This window comes from Paroedura picta, chromosome 7, assembly GCF_049243985.1.
Source record: "Paroedura picta isolate Pp20150507F chromosome 7, Ppicta_v3.0, whole genome shotgun sequence".
NCBI classification, from domain to species: Eukaryota; Metazoa; Chordata; class Lepidosauria; order Squamata; family Gekkonidae; genus Paroedura; species Paroedura picta.
This window is the reverse complement of record NC_135375.1, coordinates 57,925,847-57,947,416: the sequence shown is the minus strand read 5'-3', so window position 1 is coordinate 57,947,416 and position 21,570 is coordinate 57,925,847. Positions and strand designations below refer to the sequence as shown.

General features: G+C 41.3%; 1 long non-coding RNA gene across 1 annotated transcript; it reads right to left on the bottom strand.

Moving 5' to 3' along the window:
• Window positions 1–4,338: 4,338 nt before the first annotated feature.
• On the bottom strand, window positions 4,339–17,708 carry LOC143841797 (uncharacterized). Its single transcript, XR_013232841.1, has 3 exons — window positions 17,599–17,708; window positions 9,306–9,497; window positions 4,339–4,855 (listed from the first exon to the last, which is right to left on the bottom strand). It is a non-coding gene; the product is annotated as an uncharacterized LOC143841797 (long non-coding RNA).
• Window positions 17,709–21,570: the final 3,862 nt, after the last annotated feature.

Here is a 21,570-nt window from a genome sequence, read left to right as displayed (position 1 = left end):
AGGAATGGTGGCTTTCATTGATTGACAACTCGAGGACCTGGGGGGAACCTGCGGGTTGTACACGCTTCCAGTTTCTCCACTGCCTTGTTGGGAGGCAAAAAACAGCAACAAGATGGCAGGATAACGCGGGAGGGGTCCCCCATCAGGCAGTGTGCAAATGCATGGTTATCTATCTCATATTTGCAAGCAGGAGGCGGTGCATGTTGTCTGTCTCTGTGCAGAAATGGTCTGGGATACAGATCACTGAATATGGAACTGAAGCACACTCCACTGGAAAAAAATGCTAATCATTTTTATTAATGTACAATAGGAATGAGTCCTTCTTATCTTTAAATACTCTGCTGTCTCCTGTTATAATAGTGTTTTAAAACATAATTGCAGACACATTTACTAACATAAACATAATGCATGATGGGAAAAAACCTAAATGGCATAGAATTTTTACAGGGAGAAGAATAATAATTGGTTTTAATATCCCTCTTTTACTGCCTGAAGTCATCTCAAAGCGTGTTACAATTGCATTCCCTTCTGCGCTCCACAACAGACACGCTGAGAAGTTTCCCCCAAAGTCTCACTGTCTACTTTTGTTTAAAGCTAACACCACTTTAAATTTTGGGCCACTTATGCCTTTGAGTTCATAGGACCTTCCTGGCAAGTACTATTTTTAATTTACCAAGCCAAACTTGAAAATGTCACTTTAGTTCCCATGTCTCTCCAGCCATTTACTTGTTCACTATTTATAGTTTCAGCCTGAACATATTCTTTATTTAGATCTTCCTGCACTTTCCAGACTCACAGGACTGATGCTAGTCTGTCTGTCTGATTGTCTGCCTGCCAGCTCTGCGAGGCAGCATGAGGACTTCCCGGCCTAAGAGGGAATGGAGGTCACCCCCCCCATGCCACTTTCTGTGTCCCTTACAGCAGCCAGGGGCAAACTGGCTGCAATCTTGCCAGATTGCCCCTGGCTGGGCTAGGGGGGCAGGCTGTGTCACCTCTCTATTGTACCAAAGTCTGGGGGTGGTGCCAGTCCAAACTTTAGACCAATCAGACAGGCCCTGCCCACAGTCTGCTTTTTATATTATACAGTGAAGCTGTTCCAGATTAGCAATAGTCTGGCAGACTTGAGTCCTAACTGCAAATACTTCCTGTTAGGATTCCCACAAGGTTTGACATTTCTGCTTTCAGAAGACAGCTGCCTAGCAACACTGGCTTTAATATCCCCCTCCCCCTTTAAGGATTTGCAGTGTTTTCTCTAGTGTGCATCAGCTCTGTCCATGTGTCTCTGAGTGAAGATGATGGATTTCCTATCTAATCATACAATCAAGAGACTAGGATTAAAAGGTCCATTATTTCACAGGGGTTGATGTTTCTTAGCCTATCTCACATACTGAAAACATTAAGTGGAAAATATATCAACACTACTGAAAAGATACACCACTGCACAGTTTTTCTGCACTTTGTCTTAGTAGCCTTTTACCACCTAATTTGTTGATGTCAAGAACAAGTAATTCATTATTGTAATTTGTGACAGTTGGATCCAGACTACTCAGCTGCTTTAAGTAAAAGAAGAGGCACATTTTGATTCTGCAGAGACCCTTAGACCCATCATTTCAGTCTTCTACAGAGATGCTGTTTCTTGCCAATTTTGGAATATCCTTCAGGTAGTGTTAATGCATACATATCTTCTTCGTCTCCTAGCATGCACACTGGGAGAACCAGGAAGAGAGCAAGCAAGGTCACTCAGTGGTAGAGAGGATTCCTCTTTAGCATAGACAGGTTTAGAGTCATCCCTTCTGCTCAAAACTGTCCCTTCCTCCTTTTCCATCATCTGGCCAGCCCCTATTCCCAGCAGTGTAGAGCATCATTTCAACCATGCACATTCTGGTCTTTCCTCCAGTCAGCCTGGCTACTCCCCACCAGTCAGTTTTATAATGTTCTGCTCATGTGCTTATGAGGGTGCTCATGTGCACCTGATTCACTCATGAGAACTCTTATTTGCTTTGCTCCTCACCTGGCACAGCAACCATGGCCATTTCCTATTTTGAACCAGTCAGCATTGCCAAATGGTATATGTACTATGGCTTCATATTTTCTACAGGGCAACTGCATCAGTTTGATCCCCATATTTTGCAGGGCTTTCCAAATTTTGCAGGGCTTTCCACAATTTGTTGTGATCCACACAACCAAAAACTTTCCTGTATTCAATAAAGCACATGTAGACATCCTTCTGATAGTCCTGAGACTTTTTGTCCCTTCTAGTCTGTCCCATTTCTACATATCTTAATGTTTACCTTGTGCCTTTGGGTTAGATACTTTCAGTCTGCATGGCTTTGTCCTATAGTGTATTCCTCACTGCAGTATATCTACTCATGCAAAGCTTGTGTTTCTCTTCTCTCTTGGTTTGCTGCCTACAGGCCCATCCTGGATAGCAGTGAGCCATAACTCTGACTACACTTCCTCACGTCATGTGATTATGGTATTACTCTCTGTTCTCTGTGACTTGCCTTACTTGCTAACCATAATTACTTTGGACAGATTTATTTTTTTTTAAGTCACTCATTTTTCTCCCTATGGCACACACAGAGATTATGAATCTAACACTAGATGAACACATATGTCCATATTACAAAAATAAACAACTTGTCACTAAAGACTGCCTCATTTCCAGAATATTTGGACAGAAGCCAATTTTGAAAATGGGACTTACTTGCAAGCCATGAATCAGAGGCCAGTTAGCTTAATATCTATTTGATCCAAACAGGAGGCATGACTTAATCGATAGTTCTTGCAAAGGATAGCAGAAAGCAATCAGGTCTGCCAAGAATCACTGGTACTCCACATGAGTCATAAATGATTTTTAGTCAGGAGTGCTAGCAAAATTTGTTAAGGGCCCCCAGTTATTCAAAAATGGTGAAACAGTCTGCAAAAAACCAACAGGGGTATTTCAAATTGAGTGAATGAGTAATAAAATGGGAAATGAGCTTCAGTTTAAGTAAAATATTGCATGTTGGCACAAAGAATCCTATGTACAAAGCAAAAGAGATATGTATTAAATCTTTAGGTTCAGCAGACACAGATAAAGCTCTTCCTTGACCTTGTCCTTGACCCAGAAATTGCAGCTGGTACAAAATGCAGCAGCCAGGGTCCTCACTGGAACACTTTGGATAGCCTATATCCAGCCAGTGCTGAGGCAGCTCCATTGGTTGCCAGTTGCAGCCCGGATAAAGTTAAGGGTTTTGGTTTTGACCTTTAAGGCCTTTTGCGGTATATGCCCTATATATGAGGGACCGCCAATTGCTTTATGCTCACTGCAGGGCCTTCTGTGAGTACTAACCTGCTGGTGATTCCTGGTCCACAAGAAATTTGCCTGGCCTCGACCAGGGCCAGGGCCTTTTTGTCACCAGAGTAGATGGAATTTAGTTTTATGTTTTTTATTTTTTATGTATTGGTATTTTATTCTTATAACCCGCCGCAAGCCAATTCTGGGGTGGTGGGTAAGAAATCTAATGTATAATTAATCTAATGTATATATATATAATTACAATAAATTATATTATTGTTATCATTATAATATCATATCATATCATATTTGAAATTCTATGTCACCAACATAATACAGAGATGGAAAAGCTGCCAAGAAAAAGCAACCACAATGATTAAGGGGTTGTAGCAAATAAAAATATTTCTGATTTTTTAGAACAAAGACTGCTAAGTTGTTCCTAAAGTTATATATAGTACTAGCTTTAAAGCCCATTCCTAAGAATGGGCCTTGAAAGGGCCCCCTCTCCTGGCCCCCAGCCAGGCATCTTAAGGTGGCTTTGGGCCACAGCTCACAGCTGGATCACCACGGGTGGGGGGGCTGGTCAGCTCGGTAGCCTCATTAGCAGGCCCTGCTTAGTAGGCCAGGAGGCCCTCGTTAGCAAGCCCTCCACCACCACCCTTTGCCCAGGGCCCTCTCCCCTTACCTGCTGCTGGCTCTAGGCACTGAGCTGTGTCTGAGAGCAAAGAGGCTAGAGTCCAGAGAGCTGTAGGGGCAGGACCAATCAGGGTGGCCCACTCTGATTGGCCCTATTCCAATTTGGACAGCCGAACACGTTCCAACCCCCAGGATGTTTCACAAATATATAGAGGAACAATGGATAAGGATAGAGAAGTGGACAGAGAGAACCTTTTCTATTTTCTATTTATAATGGATCATCCTGGGAAATTGTTTGGGAATAGATTCAAGATGAACAAAGAACACACAATTTCATACAAGGCATCAATTTATGGTATGCAGAGTCCCAAGATGAAGTCATTAGATAGCTTTATCAAGGGATTAGACAGCTCTATCAATGGTTATTACTAACAATGGTTAAATTGCATTACAGTCATCTGGCTGGATGAAAGGGGAAACTGTGGCAGTGTTTATAAGGCCTTTTTGTGGCATTCCTGGGGGGATCTAGTTGGCCACTGCTGGAATCCGGATACTGCTGATATTTTGATTTGAACCAGCAGTGCTCTTTAGTTTTTATGACAAACTATAGCCCACGCATATGCATTGCCTCAACTTGTTTCTGTCACAAGCAACTGTTACAACACAGTTTCCGTAGCACTTATAAAAATGTACCAGCCACTTGGTCCTTTTCATAAACATTATTGAAGAGTCTTAGAACCCAAAATAGCTCATGATTGAATTTCTCCTGCCAGTCAGCTGCAGCATCTTCATTTGATGTAGGGCTAAAGCTACATCAGTCGCTTTATCTTCTTCTGGTGCAGTGGAAGTTGAGTAGACAATTCTTGAATCAAACAAAGCCTCTGTCTCTGTCTCCCACTGGTGTGAGAACTCATCATGTCTCCACTGCCGAGTGTTCTTCTAAAATAAGCAAACACAGAGAAGAGAAGTCTGATCAATTTTAATTTGATTTGGCATTGCTAAAAAGTTCCCTTTAGAACAATACACTTTCATATTTTTACCTCCAATTAATATTGAGCCAAGTTACCTTCATTGCACTCAGGGGTGGCCAAATTACTGCCTAGAGATCAACTGCAGCTCTTCAAATGCCTTTATCTGTCACCTATTATTTCTCACAATTTTTAATCAAGGTGTATAAAAAATGTACTTGTACCTGAACACAAATCTTGAGGCTTGGCTACCATAACATATTCTGTTGGGTCTGCCCTTGATGACAGTTCATAAACTGCATCTGGTGCACAATACCATTGAATGCTAAGTGAAAGCATCAGAGATCCTGCTATATCTATTATGAAATCCTTTTATTGACTTCTTTATGGTTTCTCAGTCCAAGTAAAGATACCTTTGGCATTCTTAAAAACCTGGGGGCCACATAGTTGAAGGGCTGGCTCTCCTAGCATGAGTCTGTGCAGCAACTTTGCTCAGTATAATAATATACTGTGGTCATTCTAATTCCTATAATGGTATGTTTTGCTGCTGCCAACATATCAGCTGTTCCCTGTGGCTGCTTCAATGTTGTGAAATAGCCCCTAAAAATTAAATTATCTGTTTTAAATTTAAAATATTAATATCCTACTTTATACCTTGGCTAACAGCATGTTATAAGGATATAAAACATAAAAGTCCATAGAAATATAAAACATACAGCTTTAACACCACAGAGTTATATCTGCTAAAACAGGCCACTCTCTTTCAAATGCCCTCTGAAAGATTAAATAGGTAACTAGTGCAATTGACACAACACTGGAATTATATGCTACAAATCTCGCTTGTGCCTTTCCTACCAATTGAATCTTTTGGGGCATTTTCAAAGGCATCCTCACATATAATACATTATATTAATCTGGAGATTATGATTGCACAAATCTGCAGAGCCTAAATAGAGGCCATCTTGTGTGTAAAATATAAATGAACAACAGCAACAGCAGCACTGTGTTTATTCATTAAGAAGGTCTGGTCCAAGAACACGCCGAGCCTCTTTGCTTGAACTACCAAGGAAAGATTCGCCCCATCTATGTCTGTTAAAACAACACCAGCCGTATAACTTGCATTTCAAAGCAGCACAAACTTCATGTTTTCTAAATGTTTTCTTCAGTTTGTTCACTCTCAGCCACTTCATCACAGCCTTAAAACACTGGCCCAATCAACTCATCCAAAGGTTTTACATACATACATGCAAGCATACAGTACATGGGGAATAAAACAGATTCTTGGGGTAGCCCATAGACCCATTCCCAACTGTTTTGGCTTTTTCTATGAAAGTGCCTTGGGGATCTGTCCTGGGCTCTGTATTGTTCTGTGAGGATCCTTGGTTACTCAGATAAGCAAACTCTCGGCAAATAATTAAAGATTTCTTTATTAAGTAAGAAAGTACTCTCATCAAGGCATTGTCGAAACTGGGGCCGTGGACAAAGGTCTTAGCATGTATCCCAAACTCTGTTCCTTCCTCCTGTGGGAATCCAGCGAGGATGGGGAAACATCAAACAGTTTTAGCATGCAGATGGGAATCCGGCTTCAAGGGAGAAGGGAAAAGGAATGGGTTGCTTAGAAGTGAGAAAGAGGAGAGGGAGGAACAAAAATGCAGGAAAGAACATCAGGTTCATAAACTAAAGCAAAGGAGACAAGCTGCCCACACAGGGATGAAACTCTATATATCCTAGTTACATAAATATAATAAATAATGGCAGAAACCACAGGATTCTGAAATGTCCAACATATTCATAAATGATTTGGATGAAGCAATAGAGGGGGTGCTTATTAAATTTACAGCTGATACTAAACTGGGAGGGTAGCAAGTACACGAGAAGACAGAATCAGGATACAGGATGATCTTGACAGGCTGGAAAACTGTGCTAAAATGAATATCATTAGTGAAAAATTTAAAGTTCTATATTTAGGCAAATAGGGTCTGAGGCTGTATCAAAAGAAGTATAGTGTACAAATCATGTTAGGGGATGGTACCACTTTACTCTATTCTGGTTAGACCTCAGCATACTGTGTTCAGTTTTGGGCACCACAATTGAAGAAGGAGGCAGACAAACTGGAGCAAATCCAGAGGAGGGCAACAAAAATGGTGAGAGGTTTGGAGACCAAGGTGTATGAGGAAAGGTTCTAGTCTGTTTAGCCGGAGAGAAGATGACTAAGAGATGCTATGACTGCCATTTTCAAGTACTTGATGGGCTGTCACATAGAGGATGGAGCAGAATTGCTTTCTGTTGCCCCAGAGGGTAGGTCCAGAACCAATGGGATGAAGTTAGTTCAAAAGAATTTTCGGCCAAACATCTGGAAGAAGTTCCTGACCAAGCAGTTCCTCAGTGGAACAGGCTTCCTCGGGATGTGGTGGGTTCTCCTTCCTTGGAAGTTTTTAAGCAGAGGCTAGACAGCCACCTCACAGAAATGTTGATCCTGTTAATTTAGGCTGCACAGAAAAGATTGTGTCCATGCTTGGCTCTTGTAGCCCTTTCTTGCATGCCCGGGAAAATGCCAATCACCACTTTGGGGCCAGGAGGCGAATTTACTTCAGGCCAGATTGGCCATGGATTCTGGATTGGGGGGGAGGCATAATCTGGGCATGGAATTGGGGTCACTGTGGTGGACAGGGAGTTGTGAATTTCCTGCACTGAGCAGGGGGTTGGACTAGATGAACCTGGAGGTCCCTTCCATATCTATGATTCTATGATTCTTTGCTTCCTGCCAGGAAGAAAAGACCAAAACCAAAGGAGGGATGTCCATTTTATCCCAAATTTGTCAATCAGTATGCATACATATACACAAACATATGCTCCCCCCTCCGCACCACACCATCAAATAGCCTCATATTGTGATACAAAAACTCTCTTTAGTTGCACTGAATTTCAGATATATCATTTAGCTGAAATTGCCAAGATTCACATACCAACAAGAAGGGGAGAGACATTTGTTATGCAAGTTCACGTAATTAAAGTGCAACAGGAAGACAAGAATATTACAAAGAGTGCTAGAACCAGCTTTTTACTTCCGGCTTCCAGACTGTATCAAGCACAGTCACAAAGCAACAGATAAAAAATTGTTATTAAAACAAGTGGGAAAATACTGTTTGTGAAATAAAATAAGAAAAATAATTGAGAAGTTGTAACTCCTGAAATGTATTTGCATCTTTGTTGCTTTTCCTATGAAACAATTTTCATGATTTTTTAAACAAATATATAGCTGTTGTTGACAGCTAGATTGAGAGGATTGTGCAGCTGGATGAAAGGCAAACTGTCATACAAAGAGAGAAGAAGAAGAAGAAAGAAGAAGAAGAAGAAGAAGAAGAAGAAGAGTTGGTTCTTATATGCCGCTTTTCTCTACTCGAAGGAATCATAGAATCAGACAGTTGGGACCATACAGGCCATCTAGTCCAACCCCCTGCTCGATGCAGGATCAGCCCAAAGGAGGCTCAAAGTGGCTTACAGTTGCCTGCCCTTTCCTCTCCCCACAACAGACACCCTGTGAGGTGGGTGAGGCTGAGAGAGCCCTGATATCACTACTCGGTCAGAACAGTTTTATCAGTGCTCGCCACAGCACTGTGGTGAGCCCAAGGTCACCCAGCTGGCTGCATGTGGGGGAGTGCAGAATCGAACCGGGCATGCCAGATTAGATAGAAGTCTGCACTCCTAACCACTACACCAAACTGGACATCATAAGGAACTCTGAGCAGGGATCAAAATCAGCCAGCCAGCCTAAGGGAAAGTCATGTCCCACTATACAAATTTGCCATTAGTGCCCCAGCCATATGCTTCTACTGGCGTATTTAAATAAAAGACAATTTGAAAATTTTATGTGTGTCATGGTCTGTTTTACAATGTTGGTCTGTTTTACAACATGGTCTGTTGGTCTGTTTTACAACATGGTCTGTTTTACAATGTTGCATGCTGCTTTTGAGAGCTACCAGTTGCCACTTCTTACTCTTGCCTTGTGAGTTTCTTGTGGCGCAGAGTGGTAAGGCAGCAGACACGCAGTCTGAAAGCTGCTCTGCCCATGAGGCTGGGAGTTCAATCCCAGCAGCTGGCTCAAGGTTGACTCAGCCTTCCATCCTTCCGAGGTCGGTAAAATGAGTACCCAGCTTGCTGGGGGTAAACGGTAATGACTGGGGAAGGCACTGGCAAACCACCCCGTATTGAGTCTGCCATGAAAATGCTAGAGGGCGTCACCCCAAGGGTCAGACATGACCCGGTGCTTGCACAGGGGATACCTTTACCTTTACCTTTACTCTTGCCTTGTCACTGCCATTGGTGTTACTACTGCTGGCTCATGGAGCTGGAGCAGTTACTTTTCCAATCCACCTCATTCCCCAGGTCTCTTTAAAGATAGCACAGCAAGTCATACATACCTGCCCAGAGTGGCTTCCCAAGTCCTCACATTGTGAAAGTTCAGGAAGCACCAATAATCATGCACAACTTCCCATGTTTTCTTCAAAGTGGCTGGAGAGACAAGGAGGGAACAACTGTTTGCTGCTTTGGTTACTGGATGTGGATGGTGAGAAGTGGTAGAATGCCACAGGTGAGTGGAGAGATGGACAGGGCTGTAAAAGTCAACAGGTGGGAGAAATGGAGGGGTCAGGAGCAGTGACCTTAACACTCCTTGTTGAACCACACCTGAATTTAAGACACTTGAACTTCTTCAGTTCCTGAAGGAGCCTTAGTGAAGAAATAGGCTGAGACTATCTTATGAAGAGTGATCAGCAGTAGTACAAGTATAAACCATGTCATTTTCACTTTAACATTTTATTTCTATTAAAAAGGTTAAAATTTAGGGCCTAGGGAGGAAAAGATCACTGACCGCAGGAGACCCACCCCCTCAGTCAGTCTGGCCTGTAAAGGAGAGAATAACAGCAGAAGCAACAGGCACCATATGGGGATGAAGTAGGCCTCCTTTTCTATAAATTAACATTTTGGTCTTTCTTGTTTCCTTACGTGAATAGGCAGAGTTTGCTAGACTTTGCCTTTGTACTGAGTGCTCTTCCTGAAGAGATGATCTCATCTCTTTGGATGTTCCTACATTCACAGACATTGGTTATTCAGTTTTATCTTTAACTGTGTTGTTGATAGGTTTGTGATTAATATTTGTTAAATTAAAAATCATAATACCATGAATGCCTCCTCCACCCAGAACTTTTGAAGCACTTTCCATTTGACTGCCATAAGGGTGCTGTCATTCATTGATTTGAAAACCACCCCCCCACACACACACACACACACTAGAACGGGTTACACAAACATTACAGTTCTGTGAGATGCTGAAAACTAAGATCCAGTCACAAAGTCAGGGAGGGCCTGACAAGTCTAGCATTCGATTTGTGTAGAATTAAGCAGATGAATCTTGTCAGAAAGACTCACAGCTGAGTTTGCAGCTACAACCATCAACATTGAACTGTGTCCAAGCTCAGAAACGCTACTCTTCAGTCCCAGTTCCCCCAGCATTACACAATGCCTTTTGCTGGTGAGAGTGGTGTGCAAGATGCACGTGGGGATATTATGCAAGGGTTTATTTAATCTTTCATCACAGTCTGCATGGTAAGAGACTATCAGGATACACAGAGGTCATTGTTACTGTTTGTCCCTCAAGTCTTCCCTAATCTCCCCTCCAGTGCTTCAGGACTAAATTCATTTCTAATAAGCACTTGAGGGAATTTTGTGACATTAGACATTTCTAAAGTGTTACTGAAACACACATTTTACCTTCTTAAAATCAGATTAGCCTTAAGAGGCTTAGTCTACCTGCTGTGCTCTTTGCAAAATGACTCATTTCTAGAATGCAAAATTACAAGCTTCTCAAGGCATTAAGCATTTACTTGCCATTCATACCATGAGTACTGTAGTCCTGTTTAGGAACCTAGGAAACCGAATCCAAAGAGCATACATACAGGCCTGGCCTTTATGCACTAGTCCTACTTCCCATACATATGAAAAGCAAACATTTTGCCTCACTGTTTAAAACAAAAAATCCCTTGAGCCTTTGTTTCTTAATGGAAAGCTTTCTGTTGAAATGTTTGGAACGTAAGTAATCCAGACATAGAACACACTTTTGTTCATAAGGACAGGTCTGGATACGGAGCACCTAATAAGGGCGTGCAGAGGAATGCCTTCCTTCCAACTTAGAAATCATTGCTTGGATACATTCCTTGTACATTTTAAAATCAATATTTCTATATAACCTTGAATATACCTTGAGTCACTTTGACATTTCTCTGCACCAGTGACAGAAACACTTATATAAGGATCAGATTCACTGTTGCTACCAAGTGCTTTTTGAAGTGACCTCCAATGAGCATTTGTACTTAGCATTATAGTGTTTATAAAAATGCCTATAAAGAAATTATGTATGCTCTGAACTTGAGTACAATTTGGTTACGACCACACCACATATGTATTGTATTTAATTTCATTTTACTCCCCCTACTTTGCTGTCTCTGTTTTAATATTTGTGCATTTCTTGTAGACACATCGTTCTAAATCCCAGAATTATACATGCGGGTTTTAAATTATTTGCCCCTTAACAAATATGCAGCCAATCAAACTGAACTATTGCATTTGGGCACCCTTTGCTAAATTTTATGCAGTGTATTAGAAAAGAGGAGGGGTTGAATTGAAACAGGATTGTGAAGTAACCAAGTTGAAATTTCACCTGAATACCTTAACAGAGGAAATTAATGTGTTGAATTCAATAGTTTCATGGATGCAATGATGCAAATTAAATGTTTAAAAAAAGATTCTGAAAGTTACTTTAAACATTGTGTAACAGGGAGGGAGACTGTGTTCTCTGTTCTTCTTTGTTAAAGTAGAACCTTAGTATCTCTTCCAAAAGTCAGACATGCTAGATTTTCCCCACACCAGGAGTCTGCACATTTAATTGCAGCACAAGGTGCAAAATTTTGACTTTGCACATTACAAAGGCTCTTAAACATCTCACTTCTCCCTGCATTATATAAAATTTGATTGATGTGATATGCCTGAAAAAACAAAAATTCCATGTCTCATAGCTGTAATTATGTGGTTTTTCTACTTGGTGCAACATTGATGTTGATAGAGATAACCAAGAAATATATAAAAGTTCAGAGGCCTATAGCAGGAGATACCTAAGCTGCTGCTTACACAGCCCATACAGATCACAACCCAAAGTGTATTTTTGCCCTAGGAAAAGGTATCTTATCTTTCCACCAGAACAGCCCAATGATAAATACAAAGTACGAAGAGTCAGCAGCATGGTTTGTAGAATCACTAATGATTTTGCAGGACTAGTGGTGTGTATGGAACATTGTGTACTGAATCACCCTGCACATCTAGATTGCAATAGCCTGAAGTATACCGCTGACTTTTGAAATCAGACCATGCACCCTCTTCCTGCTCTGGGTCAGTGCAGCCTGTTGCACAGTGCTGCATATTTATGTCTGTCTCCATGGAACCATAGCACAATATGTGAGGCACAAAAGGCATGAAAAATTGGTAGGGACTGTGGATGCCTGATTTTGCTGACATCCCAGGCATACCGGTTGCACTGAAGATTCGAGGGACGTGTAGACATAGCCTCCCCTAATGAGCAGGGCTGTGCTGGAGGAAAGGCAAAGGCAATCAATTTCCTTGCACCCCATTGAATACAAGCAATATAGTAGACAGGCAGGGGAGTAGAGACAAACACTCAACAAAACTGAGAGGACCAGAATGTAGCAGAGTAAGACTAAGGTGGGGGAGGGTTTTGCCGTCTACAACTTGTACGTTTCATTTTGGTTTGAAAACATCACAGCACCTGCCTCAGACATGAATCAGTGGGTTCATTTTTAAATGAACATAAGATACTCCCGTTTTGTATTATAGTTTACTGAATTATTCTATTGGGCAGCCAGCCTGAGAAAGTCTAACAAGACAAGACTGTTTGCTTTATGGACTAGTTTTATTGAGAATAAACTTATGAAAGTAAGACACTCCTAAGGCAAATCTCACATCCCAAGGTCACAGAGTGGAGAATGGAGTCAGGTGTTAAAAATTTAGGTTGTGCACTTTCCCTCTTTGATTCCTTCACGTCCCTCCCTGCCCCTGATAAACTTAGTGTCTGCTCAGTGATGTTACATTTATTATTCCTATATTGTTTTTGCCCACTCTGCCTGTTTTGTTCCACTTCTGGAAGTGAAACTTTAAATGCATATGCAGGAACACCATTTTGTAAGATCCTGTTTGTCCCACTTGAGAGTGACAAAGCTACTCAGCCTTCTTGGGTCTGTGGCCCAGCCAGGCCTCCCTTTCTATGCTTCTGGGTTCTGTATTCTTTCTGGGTAAACTTTTGCTAGCACCACAGAGCATGAACTGAGGGAGTGGTTGCACCCTCTGCCACTACAGGCTCAGTTCTGCTTTTGCACAGCTCTTGCTTTTCTGCTGAGTTGACTAAATGTTCTCCCTTGCATATTCTATTGAGACAGATCACAGCTGCCCCCTCTTCTTCTCTCTCTTCATAAACATGATCAACCAGGACTTTGCCAGCCAAAAAGAGTTCAAAATGTCAATAAGCTTAGTAAGAGAATTAAAAACATATCCATCCTTTGCAAGAGCAACAAACGAGAAAAGATAAAAGAAATTGGGAACAAAATGCAAATCTTCTTTTCCTATCTCTCACATACCCTAAATTATGATAAGAGATGATAAGTGATTGATTCTTGAAACTGCTAGTGTTTAGAACCCTTTAGTTATCTTGATTCCTTTTCCAGAGTTTTCCTACTCACTTCAGCAACACAAGGTCATGGCTGCTGTCTTGTGCCAAACTAAGGTCCATTCCGCATGACTTCAATGTTGCAAAAGGCTTGCAAATTGTAAACACTACTAATTTGCAGTTCCACAAGACGTCGCACACAATCTGCCACACTCCTGAAACAGTCCTGCAAAAAGTGATTCATTGTAGCACTTAAAGGGAAATCCAGAAAAGTGGATTCACCCTCCGAGAAGCGCTACACCCTTGCAAACAATCTGCAACAGTAGCGAAAAATACCTGTGCGTTCTCATTGTTGCGGTTCCAGCCAAGTCCCTCCTCCTGGCTCTCTCCTCCGAACATCCGGCGAAGCAATCGCCATTTTTTTTTCTCAGAGCGAGCAGAAAGCAATGAACCAGTGAGCCTTCATTCACCCAGCGAGGCTTCTCCGGCTACTGTCCCTCCACAGAGGTGCTTTAAAGCTTCCCTAAGTCCCCAAGCACAACACAGCCCCGTTTGCAAGTTCCCTTTATTTTCGGCCGAAAATCACGCCCGTGCAAGGGGGGGGGATTTTTTTTTCACTCAGGGGAGCGTGGTAACGATGACTCTCCAGCTCACATGCCAGCTAGATGGGTCTCTACGGAATCAAGGCATATTCGTTGCAACGTATGTTTTTCTTTTTTTAAAAAAAACTGTTCTTAAAGGGAAAGGGGCTTTTCGGGAGCATGATAACAGCTGCCCATTGGCTATTCGTTTGATTGACGGCGGGATAAAACACAGAAAAAATCGCTTCCTTTCTAGCGATTTTTGCGAGACCGGAAACATGTGGGAAATGATTGAAACGCTACTGGATTCCACTACAAAGGCAGGTATGCGTAACACCGAGATTGCACTTTTAAAAATAGCGTTTCCGCTTTCAGGAACCAATTGGCAACATTGGTCCTTGTTCAGAATGGGCCTAACTGTTGACTGTTTGGAAGGACCACTCAGGGGACCTAACCTAAAATGAAAGCTTTTTCCTTGTATCCAGGGTTTTTATTACCTCTGACCCCTTGGCCTCTCCAGCAGACTCTTTGCCTGTTCCTGTCTTGAAGGACAGCATACCTCTCTATAAACGAGATCAGGATTAACCATTGCCCAATGGTATGTACAGCCATATGTGGATTTACAGAGAAATTTGGACTGCTAAAAACTTCCATCTGGAAAGTTAGCTGCAGTGGTCCTAATTAACAACTATGAGCAATACGTTGTTCATGTATTTTATGATATTTACAATTGTAACTGGTCATAGGAAAGATCTTGTGTGTGATATCTCAATGTATATAAATGTAATTTACTTTAAAAGCTTTAAAAAACACTGAGGGAAGGTACCTAGATATGTAACCAAAGGTACTTACATAGGCATTTGGATGCACAGTTTTTATAAGTAAATTTTTTAAAATATAATGTTAACTTTTTTCTGTAATTGTAATTTTATTTGTAATTCCCTATATACTTTCCCCCTTTTTTGTTCAACCTTTTTGCTTACCAGGGCAGAGTCTGCACTTACTTTGTTTATTCCATTGTCAATCCTGTTGAATTCAGATCGCTTTGAACTCGGATCTTCCTCTTCCCCCCCCCCCCCGCATTGAAACAGGAAAGTCTTCTGCACTTGGTTAGGATAGTTCAGAAGTGTGGGGGGGGGAAGATCTTTTCTTGAAGGGTAGGGGGGGGGGAGAAGAGCCAAGCAGGGAGCCTCTTTCCTTTCTTGGAGGGGCGGGGGGAGATGATCGAAAAAGGCAGAGAGGGGAGAAAAAAAATCCGACAGAAGTTGAAAGAAATTAGGGGCTTCTCCTGTAAGGCAAGTTTGTCACATGACCACCTCTGGCCAATCACAGGTCCTCTACCATGGAGGAGAGCCCAGATTCAAAACTGCCTTTAAATATTGAGGGTTAAATGCACTCTAAGATATCGCACAATAAAGGTAGGGTCACTCTGGATCAATCCTTCTTGCTGCAGAAGGAAAATTTAAATCGCCCCAAATCCAAATGGAAATCGCATTCTGTGTAGAGGGCAGGGACCGAATGATTTGGGGTTGGAATAAAAGCTCCATGCAGTTTACACCCAGGTCTGTTCTGGTTTCAAATTTTTGTGTTCCCCCCCCCCTTTTCTTTTCTTTTTTGTTCATTTCTATGGTGAAAGGCACTTCTCATACAATATGAGGCCGATATCTCCCACCTTTCTGAAATGTGATAAGGAGGACAACGTAGATGGCAAATGAAACCTCTTTGAATTTCATGTCAGTTTTATATATGGTGGGGTTAAAGAAGAAATATGTTATCATTTGAAGGTAATATAATGTAATAATTAAACTCAAGTTCTAAAATAATGAATGAAATTGAACTGAATCAAATATTTTAAAAAATGAAAATGAACTGAAAATAAAACACTAAAAAAGAATTGTGCACACCCCTACATATTATTCATGTTCGAGGATCACTATAGATGCAGTTAGATAAACGTTTTACCTTCTAGGACATTACTCTGGGATAAATCCACAGAACTACAGATTTAGTGAAGCAGCCAGCAGAACATGGGGAGCCATATAGACCAGGTACCCTGGCTTGAATATTTGCTTGTTTAATGTACTTAGATTTCCAACTGTAAGGTGAAGATACAGAGAGAACACATTTCTTCATATTTTATATGGAATCTTGTAGCAAAACAAGAAAGCAGCTTCATGTCCTTTACACTAGAAGAAATTAATAGAACTCAGTGTTAAAAAATAGCTTATAGTCAATCTGAAGAAAGAGGGAGAGATCAGTGTAGAAGGCTTGTCTAAGGTCATAACACATGTATACATTAGTGGGACCATTTTTGCAAAAGGAATTTGCCCCTGCCCCTGCTGCTTCCTCATGATGTTGTCCACGTTTCTGTCTTCTCCACCATCTAGTTGGGAAGGGAAAAACCATGATGAGACAGGATTACACGGGAAGGCTCTCCTGTCAGGAAATGGCCAAATGCATGGTTTACAATCACGTAGTTGCAAGCAGGAGGCAGCATGCTTTGTCTGCCGACGTGTAGAAATGGTCTGGTTCATTTGCATGAAGATGTGAAGGTCAGATTGACCAAACAGACCCTTCAACAATATTCCTTCAGTTGATCATCAGGTATGTTTTCATCAAAATTTTCGTAAATGTACATGCTCATTCAACTAGCTTCAATGACAAAGATTATCTATTACTATTGATTATCAATACTCCTTTTACAACACAGAGACCATATATTTTGGACAATATCTTTCAGACCATGAGCTCTTGGTACAAGGTTCTGATTCACATTTCTCAACCCTGGGGATTTTGTTGTCCAGCTTGGGCTGCACAGGATTATAAATAAATAAACATAGTTGTACAGCAGTGGAAAGATTTTGAGTTCATATTTGCATCGAGAAGGCTAGAGAAGGAAAGAAACCTGATACTCTCAAACTCTTGAGTTCTGCATGTGGTTGAATATTAGATTTGTAAAACTTGAGAATACACATATTTTTGACAATAGTCTTGTAACTTTTTTCACAAAAGAAATCATCCTCAGGTAGAAATAAATCTATCCTTAGTTTATTCAGAGGTTTGGAGCATGGAGCAGAACCCTTGGATGTGTTCCTGCTCTTTCTGTCTCTGACATACAGAGACATGTAGGGGCTCATTCCACACATGTTGGATAATGCACTTTCAAAGCAGATTTCCCTGTTTCACACAGGAAAATCCAGCTGCAAATGCACATTGAAAGTACATTTTCTGAAGTGTGAGGAATGACTCCAACCAATGCAGGAAAAATTTCCTGCTAGTGCAATCCAAGACACTATAGAATATGATCACTAGGACTGATCATATGACTCTTCCCCATCTAAAAATTGGTTGTGAGCGAATTATGCAATCCACTATCTACATGATTTTAATACTTATAATACTTACCCACACTCCTTTGAAGAGTGCCAATGGAGAGGAAACGCTGAACTACAATTTTGAAATAAAGCCTTCCAGAAAGAGGAAGAGAAAGATTTAAATTACTGTGAAGATCATTTTTCTTTTTTTCTTGAAGGGAAAAAATGTTTAGCAGGAAGGAAGAGCGTGAGAGTTTCTTTTAGCTGTAAACATCCTGAGTCAAGCAGCCTTCTGAAGCCAGGGGCCATGAAGCTCAAATTAGATCTTCTCATTGAGAAGCCTGGGCTTCCTCCTGCTGAATCCACAGAGTCTGTTACTTTGGCCATAATAAATGGATGTCTCTGTTTAATCAGGTTCTTGAAGAATTGTATGTATTGCTCCAAAATCTTGTTTAATAAATGGCTTGGGTTTAGGCATGCATAATTTAAGTTCACCAAATTCTCACTGGAATCCCACTCTTGCCAAATGCAACATTTCCCTGTGCCTTCCAGCTTGCAAAAGCCTGAGCTGTTCCTTCTCTTAAGTGAACTTCAGGTATTAAGGACAGCTTGGCCTGCAGGCCTTCTGGAACAAGCTGCTGACTGATTGGAATGTAACTGATCTATTGTTTTCATTGAGCCCCACGTCCTCAATAGCATTCAGAAAATAACATCTAGAACAGAGAAATCTTTTTGTGAAATGCCATCAAACCTTTATATAAATGTAACTTTTAAAAGCTAGCTCTGCACTGGACTGAAACTAGTATACCATTTAGTGTTCTAAAGCCATTCTGGAAAAAGGCAGATTAGCAATGAAGGTGCACCCATTCCAGATAGTAACCAAACTGTGTTGGACTAACATAATGATATAGTGGCAAATCCCCTTGCCATGTTGGTATAAATGCTTCTGCAGTAGGGGCCTGAAATGAGTAATGTTGATGGTGTGCCCTAGGAGGAGAAATTGGGCTTAATTGGCATTCTTATCCTGAGTCCTAACACCACCATAATGTAATGCTGGGGTGAAAAAACAAATCCCCCTCAAATTTCCTGCCATGCCAACAGAGCATAGATTAAGTCTAGTCTAAGTCTGCAGCCACTCACAATGTTTCTAAGCACCATGCTAGCCTCAGCCCTGATACCCATCTGTCAAAGATTATGGAACACAGGATGGGACTAGACCTCTCTAGTAGCTGGGGTGACGCTGTGGCTCAGTGGAACAGCCTCTGCTTTGCCTGCTGAAGATTCCAGGTTCAATACCCAGCAGCTCTAATTAAAATGACTAGGCAGTAGGTCATGTGAAAGAGCTCTGCCTGAGACCCTGGAGATACACAGCCAGTCTGAATAGACAATATTGGCCATGACAGGCTGATTCTGATTCAGTATAAGGCATGTTGGATGTTGCATGATGCACACTTGGAACACAAACAAGGGAAACCTTAGCCCAAGGGCAACAGGGGCAATTATCCATACACACACCCCACTCAAGGGGGGGGGTATGGAAGAAGTGTGGGGTCTTGCCACTGACAGGCTTCCAGTGGTAGCAATAGCTCCTGCTCACATGGCACCCTTTGCTTATTTCCAGCAAGTTCATCTTGGACTTTGGCCAATGGCCCCAGAATCACCAAGACTGCCTGCTTATACAAAAGGGGCATCTGGGGACACAAGCTCAACAGATAGATGTACAAGCGATTATAGCTGCCTTTGCAAAGGGGGAAGAAAATTGTTCATGATGGCATTTTTAATAATGTTCTTATTACACATGAACATTCTGCAGACTCTGATTTGCTCATTGTACATACCATACTGTTCTTATTGCACTGTTTCCTCATCTTTGCAATTCAGTTTTACTACATTTTCATACATATCATCTTTTATAGCATTTCTTATCTTTATAATCAACTTCTACTGCATTGTGATATGTATTATACTACTTTATTGCATTGTTTTTGAAATTTTCTAAGTCTCCTTCAGTTTCATTAAGGGTGACAGACTAGCAATGAAGGAAATAAATAAAATTTTAACCAAGTCAGGGAAACCACTATGTGTTTGTGTGCACGTTCTATTTCCATTGTGACTAGAATTGGTTAAACTGCTTCACAGCAACCACACATTGGGCCTCCATGGCTTTGTTTCCTGGTACGTGACATGCTGCTTGAGTAATGTGTGAATTGGATCTCAGTCTGTGCAGTTCAGCCAGTTTCCATAGCATTCTTGGCACTGTACCAGATTTACTCTCCAATTATTTTCCATGTCTTCTAATTGACTGCTAGGATTTTACAGATCAGATCACCAACTCCAGTATCTTATTTCTGACCTGCAGAGCCCGACACAAGTTCATGAAGGAAGCTTCCATTTACAAAGAGACTGTCCAGTGTCTCTCCCTGGCTCTTTCATTGTTATACACAAACCACTTTGTAATTCCCTGCAGATAGGATGTTTCTAATGGAGTATTTTTGCACAGATTACTTATGCCAGTTTGATGTGACATAAGCCATATATCCTTCTTCTCTTCAATTCAATTTCAAAATATTTTCTTTTTCAGTTTCCTCTGAAATTGAGATGGATGCTGGAAAAAGTTTTCAGGATAAAAATTCTCACACAAAAATCTCACCACCAATACTTGCTTGTATTTTCTTCCCTGGGTCTTACTTCTAAAGCAGGCCAGTTGTCTGTGTCACATTTTGCACAATAAGGTGGTGCTTTTGGGAAAAAAATTTTTTTAACCTGGATTCACCAAGCCACCCAATTACTTTATGTGTGTGTGTTTCAAGGAAAGGACCCAGTACCAAGAGGGTCCTCCAGCAGTTAATTCCTCCTGGGCACCCTGGGCAGGAAGCCCTGTTCTTCCATTAAAAACAAGCAAACATGAACATAGAAAACTGGATTGTTCTAGGGAGAGGCATCATCAGCCTCCAAAAGCTTATATTGTACAAAGGATGTAAAAAGTATGATGACCTTTGTGTCATCTGACTTGCCTTCTAGTTATACTCCATTGGTGCAGAAAGACAAATTTGCTAGTGCTTATTTGTCAGTCTGCATTTCTAATTCAAGTACTAGCAGAATCTCCAAGAGGTTCCATCTTATTTAGACACAGAATCGCTTTTAGGTCACCTCAGTTTAGCATATACTAGCACTGCGACCCATTCTGAAACAGAGCAGTTCCCTGCACAGCAGCTTCTCAGTGTCCCAAATAATAGCATGGCTTTTCTCCCCACCTGCCACATACTCAGCATCTTCCATCAACTGTACCTTTAAGAGCACTTTCTGTCAGGACTTTTGCTGGTCACTTTCCATTCCCTATATACTGCCAGCTTGGACCCAGCTATAGGAAACAAAATGTGATCCAGTATTTAGGATGTGCTCCAGCCAAATTGGGTCCCCATGGAATAATAGACAATGAAGAACAAACAATGGCATTCTTTACTTGCAGCTGATACAGCTTAGTAAGGTCTAAAAAAGCTCTTCTGTGCAGAAACAATTCAGCTTCTGTATTCTATATTTTCTTTACTTTCTTTACTTTTCTTCCTTGTCATTTATTACTGGAGACATTAGTATCAAAACATGATATTTGCTTAAGGGTTCATCTGCCCCTTCCACTTAATTACACAACCGAAACTCTAATCCTTTGTTTGTAACGTCACAGTAGGGTTGCTGTGGAAATCAGTGTCTTGCCAAAAAATGGAGTGCTGGGCCTGCAGGTAGAGAATAAACAGAAGGAGCAGCTTTGCTCTTGAGAAACAAAAGACCCTTTTCAGATCCAAATATTTTCACTAATCAAGAGTGATAGAAAGGAAGGACAGAAAACACATGACAAGCTCCAAAGGGGGCAGCTGTTCTTTTTAACAAGGGTTTTGGCAGGTTGAAGTGCGAAAACCTCCTGTCACACTCTGCAAAAATATTTTCAGAGCTTATGCATTTTGCTCTTTTTAAAGCTTCACTTTTTTTTAACTCTTTGAAGGCTGTGAACAAAAGTTAGCAACTCCCTCCCAACCCTGGGCTTGTCTAGTTTTGAGTGCTGCATGAC